We start from the raw sequence: 12,882 nt of genomic DNA, 5'->3' as shown, positions 1-12,882 counted from the left end.
GCTTCGGACTTGTCCCGTATATGCAAGGTATACGTAATATACGGATCCCGTACATGTGGCATATACGGAATTTATTTGCATCTGATATAAGGGGATATACGGAACTATATTTTGTTGATACACGGGCCAGGGTTTTTCCCGTATATGCAAGATATACGTAGGATACAGATCCCGTATTTGTGTCACATACAGACTGAATTTGTTTTTTTCGTATACGGGAAATACACGGAACAATATTGTTGAAATATACGTTGGCCAGATTTTTCCCGTATATGCACTATCCCGTATTTTTATTTTATTAGAACTAATCTGGTATATGGGGCACACACTGAAAGATGACATAGAATGAAGGTTAAACAAACCTTTAGCAGAATACGGTATGTCAGGAAAAATCAAGACAAAGACAGGGTATGAGAAAAACATTATCATCAATGGAGACAAGTCAGATTAAATTAACATTATATATAACATTATATAAATACTTTTAAAAAAAAAACAACAAAAAAAACAGTTTTTTTTTTTTCTCGTACGATTATGCGTTATTTTTATCTTTTGTCCAAATGAAATAAGCAGAAAATGTAATTCTTGCATACCAGACGGGGATTTCCGGTATTTTTACCGGTGCTGGAAAAATCCACCCGGGGTGTAAGATGACTCTCGTGCTTTAAATGACGTATTACGAACTACATATATGGAGATGATTCATGTAGTTATATTTTCTTTCAAAAACGAAATAAAAATCTAATACCTTGACAGTTCCTCTTGGTTCCTGATAATATATTTCTCGATTCAAAGGACGTTATTTTATCAAAATTTCATAACGTTACGCTGCAACTGATAAAACAAAATCGGAACTAAACATTGTTATTTGTCTATGAAACGTCATGACATCTTTCCTGTTTACGGACGTTGCTTTCCCACGCTTTGTTTAATTACGCTGCTATAAGAAATAGTTCTATAAAGAAGCCATTCGATTGATTTTATTGTTATTATTATTATTTCTTCATGTCGGTATGCAAGAAAAAGATTCTGTCACTGGTTATAGGTGCAGATGGGAATATCCGGCTCTCGGCTGAACAGTTACCCTCGAAGCCGGAAATTCCCATCTGCACCTACAACCAGTGAAGGAATCTTATAGCAATCAATAACATTATGCATTTTTAGATGTTCGTTTCTAATTGAAAAAAAAACACCGTTAACGCAACAAATCAGTATAGTAACACTTCTTTATTACTGTTTATAATTGTTTCGTTATTCCAGTGAATGTTGATTCCCACTATAGGCTTTTCGATTTGCCGTCTGCTAAAAGAGCAGTACATCCTTTATAATGTCTGAAGATGTATTCAAATTTAGCGCTTTGAAAAGATGCATGATGCATTCTGTGTTGGAATTCAATATGTAAGCAGGTTACAAATGATGCACCCCATGGAAATCTTCAGTTTCATGATCTCAATAAATGTAAGCTTTTGTCTGTTGAGGTGCGAATGTCACTGAGTACGATGGCTCATCCGGGCTGTCTGTCAGCATCTACTGACCAAACTTCTCACATAAGCGTATTCTCTATCTTGAAAACAAATCGTCGTCCAGTTGGAGTTAATTGAAAAATCTCTTGTGTCAACCTGAAATAGAATTTGCACGCATTAAAGGTTATATAAATGGACTCTTGTAGTTTTCAGATACAGAGAATGGTATATTTTAACGTTATAAATGATGTGAAAAATATGAAAAATGAAATGACGTGTGGGCAGGGATGACATCATTTAAGTGCTCATTTCGCGCAAAGAAACTAGATATACAGTCAACTTATTTAAAGTGTTTCATTTGCGTTTAATAGTTATATTACGTTAAAATCTATCCCCAACATTATATTTTATATATAATGCTTGGTGTTCATAGTGCCGACACACGCAGCCACCTCATTTTGAAGAATTGTCTTCAAACTGACAAAGTCACGACAAAAGTAGGGAAGATATTTTCAAGAGAGATTCTACAAAAGCATATTAAGTGCAGCGATGTGATCTAAATAACACTTTCCCATTCTATTTCTACTAATTGTAAAAAATACATCCACTATTTAAACGAAAGCTAGCTTAAACACAAACATTCGCAGCCATTTATTGTAGCAAAAAATAGAGTCACATAACCTGTTCGTCGTTATTATGCTATATTAGTGTTCTATAACCTGTCCGCCATTACGCGATTCATTTTATTTCAAACATTTCTTAAAAACGTGGTAAATTAGCAAATTCTGTACGATATATTTGCCACTATTTTTTTTTTTATTAAATGATCTGGAGAGTTTTCAAGAATTTCCAGTCTTGCGCTCAGTATAATATTCTCACTAAGATTTATTTTAGACAAGTAAAATGATTCACCAAAAACGTCTTATCTCTTCATGTTAAAATGCTTTTATTCAGCAGTCCTGTATTCAAGTATGAAATAGAAAACAAGTATAATTGTTAGACATATGTATCCAATCTTATAGATTAACCTAAATGAAATATTAAAAGATATCAATCAATATAATTTACATTATTTCGTATAAGTGTTACCGAATACTAGTATTCGATACTATCAGATCATAAAGGCTATCTTTCAAATTGAAGTTTGGTCATATTACGAACAACAGAATAGGAATTTTTGTTTCTCAACTATTTAAAAATACCATATCAAGAGAAAATAAAGGATGACAGCGTCAGGAATCGAACCCGGACTGCCGCGGCAATAAAGAAGTTTTCCGCTGTCGTTACCATTAACGCTGAGGAGGGTTTGATGTTCAATGCGCGTTAAATTTACAAACGCTTTTCAATTTTCATCATAAAAAGTAGTTAAAACAATTAATTCTCATTTTCTGTAACATATAGTCTGTCAGAAATTAAGAAATATAGCATTAATTTCCAGAGATTTAAAAAAAATGTCGAACTTTGCCTTTAATGCCTGTATTTGGTATTCTTTTAATTTTTAGTTTGAAAATTGCGTTACCTTTTTTTCCCTCCAAGATTGCACACAGTTACAATTAACATAAAATAATCTAACTGTGCCAAATATTTAATCACACTTTAAATTTCATTGTGTATTACAACATTGCCTAGGGATCAGTGTTGTTTCAAGGTGGGTCATAAAATATGTTAATACACTTATAGGTATTTTTATGGTTTTTACGTTGTATTTATGCATCACCTTATTCTGTCTTTGTATCGTATTTTTTCTCGGGAATTTAGTTTTTATGATTTTTACAGTTATTTCACTTGACAAATTTTATATCATTGGAGAGAAAATTTTAACACAAGCTAGAAAATAAAAGATTTTTTGCTGTATTTTTGCTGTATTTTTGTTGTATATAAAAACGCTGCTTAGAAAACTTTTAAAGTACGTCATTTTGCGCTCCGCTAAAAAAAAAGACGTTTGTGGTCATGGCTGCAAAATAGGTAATAACAGAAAACTGAAAATATACCAATCTTTCGGAAATACATATGTAAATTATGAAAATTTCGTAATAGTCCGTTGAAAATCGGTAGGTGGTGTACATTTGAAATAAAAGACTTAGCTACGCAATTACTTATATTGTGTACATATATATAATAATATATGAGCGGGGCCATGGGAAAACCAACATAGTGCGTTTGCGGCCAGCCTGGATCCAGACCAGCCCGCGCATCCAGGATCTTTGTTGTTCGCCTTCAAACCTTATTGCAATTAGAGAAACTGTTAGCGAACAACATGGATCCTGACCAGCCTGCGCATTCGGATCCATGCAGGTCGCAAAGCCGCTATGTTGGTTTTCTCATGGCGCGGCTCATATGTTTAATATCATGTTTCATATATTTACAAGAAAGTAAACTTAAGTGTTAGATGTATAATATCTAACGATTTCTAAATATTTCATGATATGTTTTAAGATCGAAATTACAGACATACTCGATTTTTTTCTAACAAATGACTTTTTTGTTTTCAGAATGATTGAATATGCACGCGCGCAGGTCTATCTGTGCACGTGAACAGGTCTGGTTAGAGTAAAAACACGTTTACATGCACAAATCGACCTTCCGGCGAGATTTTTAATGTTCTTACAGTTGTTTCAAAATATATAAACCCTAGGCAAACAAAAGATCTAGAGTAGGTGTATATTTTTTCCATATTGAAAGATAATAAAACTTTCAAAAATTCTGAAATTTTATTATAACCAACCTTTTTTGATATGATACTATGAAACAATAATACGCATCACAACCGCTTACATTTTAGTCTAGAAAAGCATTATTTTGTCAGTTAGATTACCCATTTTCTAAAGATAAAAGATCGTTAATACTAACTTCATGAATGCTTTCATGAGATTCCAGTTTTGATCGAATGAATGAATGTACGTGCCGCCTAATTCGTAAAGAAGTTAGCCGTGGCTACTTTGCTTCTGCGAAATATATTTTTTTCTTTACAACTTTTTTTCTCGTTTAACCACAATGGTATTCATGAAATATTTTTGCACGATATTTTCTTTTATTTCAAACACTTGCAACATTAGCTTTTGGTGACTGGAATTTTTGTCTACTAATGAATGAAAGAATGAATGAATGAAATAATTGTTGAATTAATTGTGCTTGAATGACTGAATGAACGAAAGATTTCACGAATGAATGAAACTACTTAACGGCTATTCTGAATTTCCTTTCATATTATAATTATATAATTTAATAATTTAGTAAATAGACAATTTTTACTGACGCTAGCAATTAAAAGAGTATTTCGTTTGAAGTGTATTATTTCACCTACATAATTGTACATTAAATATTTTCCTTTAAATCGCAGCAACTCGTATTCCCGATTGATTAAAAAAACAACAGAGAACGGGAGAATTACAAGGCTAACTCCATTTTCATACAACCTTTCGACTATTTATTAAGTCTTCATCAGGAAGTCAACAAATATGATTATGAAATAAACAACGTCATGAATTTAAGTATTTCATGATCTGCCTTGTTACAAAAAGAATTCATATTGAGAAAAAAACCCTGTCTAATTCAGTTAATCAAAAATTAAATCAAATAAATACTTACCCGAGCCTTCGTCTTCCTCTGCAGAATAACGCTAATGACAAGACATTTTTGCAATATACAGATTAGTGCGTGCGGTCACTTCGACCAGATGTTATCGCCTCGGGCTAGATGAATGCGCGCTGATTGGCCGATTCCATTAAACGGCAGAGGGTTAAATTAGGCCATGCCGATTATCTCATAAAATTAATTAATATGCATACAATTAGTATCAATTAATGTTGCAGTAAAACTGTGCCGCAGAACCTATATGTACAATTTATTTACGAAGAGATCGATGAATGAGTGCAAACTTATATAGCATTTTGATGAAGTCTATTTTAGACGATTGTATTTATTTTCTTAATATGTCCGTAAGTATTGACCTGGCACTCATTAATCTTTGCAAATATTTTCGGGCGTTTTCGTTAATTTACCTAATATTTGTATCCTGAAAATAACCATATTTTACAGCTAACCAATGTCACGGTGGGTTTGATTTCCAGGCACGTTACCACGGGTATCATTTTTTAAAAATATAATATAATGTTAACGATACCTGTTTTATTTTTACATAAATTTATGTATCATGTTTTTTTTTTTAAAATAGTGTTTTCTCTTGTAGTATTTATATTCTAGTACGCTTATGACGGGTAACATGCCTTTTTATCTAAAATACTTTAAACAAATTATTCTACTTTGTTACAACGAGTAAATATGATAACTTTTAGTAAATAGACCATAAATATCACGATACGTTTGATCAAATAAGTGGTATTGGTAAGTTTGCATATAAAATTTGGGGGAAAAGGTATGGTCAGAGGTAGGATTCGAACCCACGACCCTGATATTGGCAGCAACACCGCTTGTCCACTCAGTTACCTGCACGTGCAACAGTATATCAATTAAGAGTTATATATGTAATATTTATATTGCTATTTGTGATCGAACACTGAAAATCAATTTACGGAAATATACGAAATATTCATGAGTGCCAGGTCACTACCAACGGAAACTACAACCACGAGAAATAACTTGGAACAGTGTATACTACGGTAGCATAGAGGGGACATGTTCGCACCTGATAGCTATCACGTTCGCTTGTGTTAGCTAACACGTTCGCACGTGGTAGCTAACACGTACGCACGTGATAAATAAAATGTTTCCTATGTCCCCGCTATGCAACCGTAGTATACACAGAAGCTTCCGCGGAATTATTTTTAAAATACGAACACACATTTCACTTAATAGTTCATAAGTAACAGCTAAAATTAAACAAAGAAGTATAAAATACATGTTATAGCTCTCTGAATTGAACTAAACTGGATGACTACGGTTAATTATGTGCTTTCTTAATAATCAAAATGCCATGTTATCTACACGTTGGTTTAAGGGTCCGACCTAGCTGAATGGGGCCTCGGTGGCCGAGTGGTTTAGATCGCTGACTTCAAACAACTTGCCCCTCACCGATATGGGTCTGAGCCTCATTCGGGGTGTTGAATTCTCCATGTGAGGAAGCCATCAAGCTGGCTTACGGAAGGCCGGTGGGGCTACCCAGGTGCCAGCTCGTGATAAAATATTGCACGGAGGAATCAATTTCATAAGTAAAGTATCAACACACGTCTTTGGTGTTATATTCTACGTAAGGTCTTATATTATTACTGAATAAAACAGGGATGGATTAGTTGATTATTTTTTTCTATACTAGTAATTATTTGCATTGTATACATGAGCGTTGGAAATGTGCAGCAGAAAGAGTAATTGATGCATGCATTTAATTTTTACAACGGCGATGATACACGAATGTGTTTATCACTACAAATAAATAAGGATGAATGAATTTTTTTCTCAGTCGGATATTTAGATTGAATGTAATTCGGAAACGCGCAAGAAGAAATGATGGATTTATTCATGTCTTAGATTTTATACCTGTTTTTAGCCCGCGAATGTTTTTATCAGTTCGTGAGATATTAGTGCTATACATCTATTCATTCATTCATTCATTCATTCAAAAACATGCAAAACGTTTGACCTTTGAAATTGCCGGATAATATAATCACTACATATATTGATTGCATGGCTTATCATTCATAATGATTTTTCATTAGTATCGACGAGGAAAGAAATTGATAGCTTAATCAATCCTAATTGCTTGTATTGAAAAAGAAGAAGAAGAAATACATGCAAGATACAAGAAGAAAGGATGAATTATTTGAGGTCTTTGATTTTATATTTGCGATGGTCCGCGAATGTTTATTTTTCAATTTTGGACGCACAAGAACAAAAATGAATTATTCCATGCCTTGATTTTCCATTTGAATGAGTTTACTACAAGAAATCCATCTTCTTCTATCAATATTAAAGGGCCTTGACACCAGATTTTAGCTAATATGATCTTTCTTTTAAAATGAAAATTGGTCATATTATGAACATTAGAACAAGCTATTCTTTGCACACTTTTTTATTAAAAGAATGTTAAACAAAGCAAAAGATATTTATGAGTTGGGAATCGAACCCGGATCGCCTAGGCAATATAAAGCCCCTAAACATCTTCACCAGCACACCACGGAGGAATTTGTACGACCCGTTTAAATAAAGCTTTATAATTAACGCAGTTTACCTTCGGTACCCCGTGACAAACGTTTTCAGTCTAATAAAGATTATGAATGAAAAATTTAGTGAATATCGGGACTGGATTCTTTGTCTGTATACACTGAATGTAGAAATTATGAAAACACGAAGGAATATATATTGTACATTGTAGAAAGTTCGAAACATGGAAGGAAGGATGAATTAATCAATGTCGTTGATTTTCATACGGCAAAGTACAAGTTCGAAAACATGCAAAACGTTTGACCTTTGAAATGGCCGGAGAATATAATTTTCACTACACATATTGATTGCATCCCGTATTTTTTAAATGTATAAATTATTTAAATCCCGTATTTCCGGCATATACGGGACATATACGGAGTTGTATACCAAGCATATACGGGACATATACGTCCCGTATTTTCGAAATATACAAATTATTTAAATCCCGTATTTCCGGCATATACAGAAAATATACGGAATTGTATACGAAGAATATACGGGAAATTTAATCCCTGTATTTTCGAAATATACAAACTATACATATCCCGTATATCCAGAATATACGGGAAATATACGGAGTTGTATACAAAGAATATACGGGAAATATAAGTCCCGTATTTTCAAAATATACAAATTATTTAAATCCCGTATTTCTGGCATATACGGGAATAATACGGAGTTGTATACCAAGCATATACGGGACATATACGTCCCGTATTTTCGAAATATACAAATTATTTAAATCCCGTATTTCCGGCATATACGGGAAATATACGGAGTTGTATACGAAGAATATACGGGAAATGTAATCCCTGTATTTTCGAAATATACAAACTATACATATCCCGTATATCCAGAATATACGGGAAATATACGGGGTTGTATATGAAACATATACGGGAAATATACGTCCCGTATTTTCGTAATATACGGATTTATATATTCCCGTACACCAGACATATACGGGAATATACGGTGTTGTATACGATCAGAATAACCCTTTTTAGAATTTCCCGTATTTCAATAATATACGGGGTATCGTATACTAAGAATTCCGTATTTCATAGTATACGGAAATCCGTATTTTATTAGTATACGGACTTTTAAATATACAAGCCCCGTACACGCCCGTATTTTAGTTTTCCCGTATTTCTTCCCGTATACGGGTAATATACGGGATACCGTACACTCCCGTATATTAACTCTTTTTTCGCAGTGGCACGTGCAAAAGACAATCACACACACACATACAACTAACATATACAGATAAACAATCAGACAAGCAAGAAAAAACATCACTGTGGGACACCTCCCATGACAAACAAGCATAGATACATATACACACACTCCTACGCGGGGAAAAATCAACAGACGGGCACCGCATAAAAACGGCCGGCGGACAAAATTGTGGTGTGCACGATAACTTACTCCTGGTAACATCACTGTGGGGCACCGCCTATGACAAACACGCACAGATACATATACGCACACTCAGAAGCACGATAAAAAAGCAACAGTCGGGCACCGCCTCAGGAGGGCCGACGGAGGAAAGCGAAAAGAAAAGCAACAAATTTGTAGGCCTAGTAGTTAAGGTCGCTGACTTCAAATCACTAGCTCATTACTGACGTGAGTTCAGGCTTCACTCGGGACGTTGAATTCTCCATGTGAGGAAGCCATCCAGCCGGCTTACAGAAGGTCAGTGGTTCTCCCGGGTGCCCATTCGTAATGAAATAATGTACGGAGGGGCAACAGGGGTGATCCTCCACCATTAAAACTTGAAATTCGCCATATGACCTATAATTGTGTCGATGCGACGTTAAACCCTAGAAAAATTATTACAGATATACAGAATGTTATATAACCTTATCACCACAATACACCAACCACATTGCCAAAAAATGCTTAGCTTTATAATCTAAACGAATTTGTTTATTTATTTGGGTTTTATGGCGCACCAACACAGTATAGCTTATATGGCGCAAAACAGGACTACAAATTTTGGTTTCATATCTCATTTACATCGAAATATAATCTAAACAAAATCATCAAACTTATCAAAAGACCTACAAAAGTAAAATGGAAAAAGTAAAATCCAAAGTCAACATATATTGGGTTTGATATTAAGCAAAGACATTTTTTTATTTCTTGCTTTTTGGGTAAGACGGAAGACATATTTCCAGAACGATAAACAAATCTCACCGTATGCCTGTATTCATCATTTATAACGTATGCCATATTTAAAAGACATGTCAAGAATCCAAACTACAAAACTGTAATAATGTAAAAACTTTGACGAATGTTATAAACTTCCTTCAATAAATCTGGATTAAAACTACATTAAAACAAGAAAATATTAGTGTTGAACAATTAGTTACGTTCTGAAAATAAAAAGGAACAAGAAAAAAAAAAAAAACGCATCAAAAGCTGAATTCCTTGACATCTTCTAGCATATTGTAATTTACAATTCCAAGATCAATACAAACCGGGTTTAACAGTTTCAGCAGATTTCGTTATTACTCGTAATAATGACATACATATGACAAACGGATAAAACCTTAAATTAGGGCTTTTGAAATGACCTGAATTATCAGACATGTTTATTCTCCAATTAAACATATTCTGCTTTTTATTCTATCCCTTATCCCTTATCCCTTATTTGTAGCAATGCACCTGGATGCATCCATTCGGAAAATCACTTCAAACATACCTTTATGACTTAGCATTACCTTATTTTCAACACATCCAAGACTGTGTTCAGTTGATGATGCATTGTGGTAACACGACTGAAAAATGTGTCAAACAAAAATATCATAATGTCCGTCATATACGCTATATATGTATAAAGTGATACATGCAAAATTATATATATATATAAGGAGAGATAAATGTAGAATTATACTCTATATATGTATAAAGTGATAAATGCAAAATTATACTCTTTATGTATATATATAAAGTGATAAATGCAAAATTATACTCTATATATGTATAAAGTGGTAAATGCAAAATTATACTCTATATATAATATATTATTAGGTTATTTAACATTGTTCTGTACAATACGGAGATATATTTGGACGAGTACCCAGCTGAGAAAACCATATTGGACGAGCCGCTAGGCGAGTTCAATATGGTTCTCTCAGCTGGGTACGAGTCCAAATATATCTCGTATTGTACAGTACAATGTTAAATAACCTTTTTATTCTATATCTATTTTATCTTACTATAATAATAGTTTCAATTAAAAATGTTTCACTTAATATTGTATTCCTGTCTTTTCTAGTTTTTCCCAGCTTGGTATGAGTGCAAATATATATTATACAGAACAATGTTAGACCTTAAATAACTTTTTTATTCTTTATTCTATATTTATTTCACTTCATACGTAATATACGTAATTCATTGAATGTTGTTTTTTCTGCGTATCATCATTAAAATAAGTATATGGTGCAACCTCCCTACAACAGCCATATGGCGATTTGGGTGGTAATAATACTTGGCTGAGATATTATGCCCACAAACATTGTCAGCAAGTTTGGTGAAGATCGGATGAAAACTGTTCGACTTAAAAGAGCGGACAAGGCTAAATTCCCCGTTTTTCGAGTAATTCAAGGACTATAATCAAAGAGTGCCTGGTACAATTTGGCTGGTTATCGAAACTGGCCGAGATGTAATGCCCAAAAACATTGTCAGCAAGTTTGGTGAAGATCCGACGAAAACTGAATTATAGAGCAGACATGTTTTGGATGCTGACCGCCCGTCCGCTGCCATTCATAATCACCTCCATTTTGTTTCTTGACCGTTAAATAAAAACTGCTGAGGTAGCTATTCAGACAGTTAGGGCTGATAGCAATTTCTAGGTTTCGTCAGGAACGGCTTCTTTTATCGACTTTTCAAATATTCCAACATCTGATGATCCTTTTTACTGTAATTTTTAGTTTTTGATTATTAACGAACGTTTTAATATCTAAACCAGATAGCGTTGTTATTCCTTGAATCGTTTTTGTGTGTTGTAAACAAAAAAACTCAAATAAAATCCAAATTTCAAGACGCATAATCAAACTCTGTGCATAGAGCGCCTACTTCATCCGATTTACATTCGGAACATTTTCACGAGTTTCGGGCTTTATCGTATGTTTAACATGGGACTGTTGAACCGTTCAAATACAGAAAATACAGGATTTTTTGTACGCGCGTGCGTCCAAATACAGAAAATACAGGAAATTTTGTACGCGCGTGCGTCCTGATACAGAAAATACAGGACTTTTGTACGCACGTGCATCCATATACCTTAATATATTGTACGGTCACGTGTTGCAAATGAACGTTCGCGATTGGATAGATAAAATAGGTATAGAATAAAAAGTGATAAATACATCATTATACTCTATATATGTATAAAGTGATAAATGCAAAATTATACTCCTTATATGTATAAAGTGATAAATGTAAAATTGTTTCAGAAAAGTAGCTGGGGAAAATCGAACGTAAAAAAAAGTAAAATGAAAGTCTGATTCTTTTTAGACCAATTACCGCAAAACAATACAAACCCACTACATACGAATGTATATACAGAACTATCTCTTGTGGTAGTTACCTGACCCGGTCCACATGCTTTTGTTGTATTACAACTATCCAAATTGACAACATTTGAACAACTATAGCATTCAAGGGATTCTGTAAATAATATACAAATATACAGCTTCATACCAACAGTAAAAATACATGATTGAAACGTTTATATGAAAATATATAATAATATATTTATGTAATGGCATGCCGGTTAATAGTCAAAACGACTGCCAAACTTCCGAAGGACCGTTCAATAAGCGTTGTATTACATGATATCAGAAATTAATTTTCATAGTTTCATTTTTTTCTAAGATTAGTCTAATTAGCCAAGTAAACATATCGAATAAAGGTGGTCATATGACACAAATGATGGAACGGCGATATGTGTATGTAAGGAGTCATGTATCAATCACAGCAAGTTTGATAGCGGTACATGTACCATTAATTCACTTGTTTCTAAAATGTTGATATTAATGACAGGTAGATCCGCAAATATTAAAACATGTCTCCTTTAAAACGAAAAAAAACAAAAAAAAAAAAAAAAACAAAAAAAAAACGTCAGTTTAAAGCGTTCATAAGTCCTGGATTCTTTATATGAAAATTGTCAGTCTAGAGATAAAGTATTCTCTAACCAGTTTATGTTACTATCAACTTATTGTATAAGTTAGCATTAATATCTAAAGGCACT

This window comes from Mercenaria mercenaria, unplaced genomic scaffold (genome assembly GCF_021730395.1).
Source record: "Mercenaria mercenaria strain notata unplaced genomic scaffold, MADL_Memer_1 contig_4270, whole genome shotgun sequence".
Lineage (NCBI taxonomy): Eukaryota > Metazoa > Mollusca > Bivalvia > Venerida > Veneridae > Mercenaria > Mercenaria mercenaria.
This window is presented reverse-complemented; position numbering follows the sequence as displayed.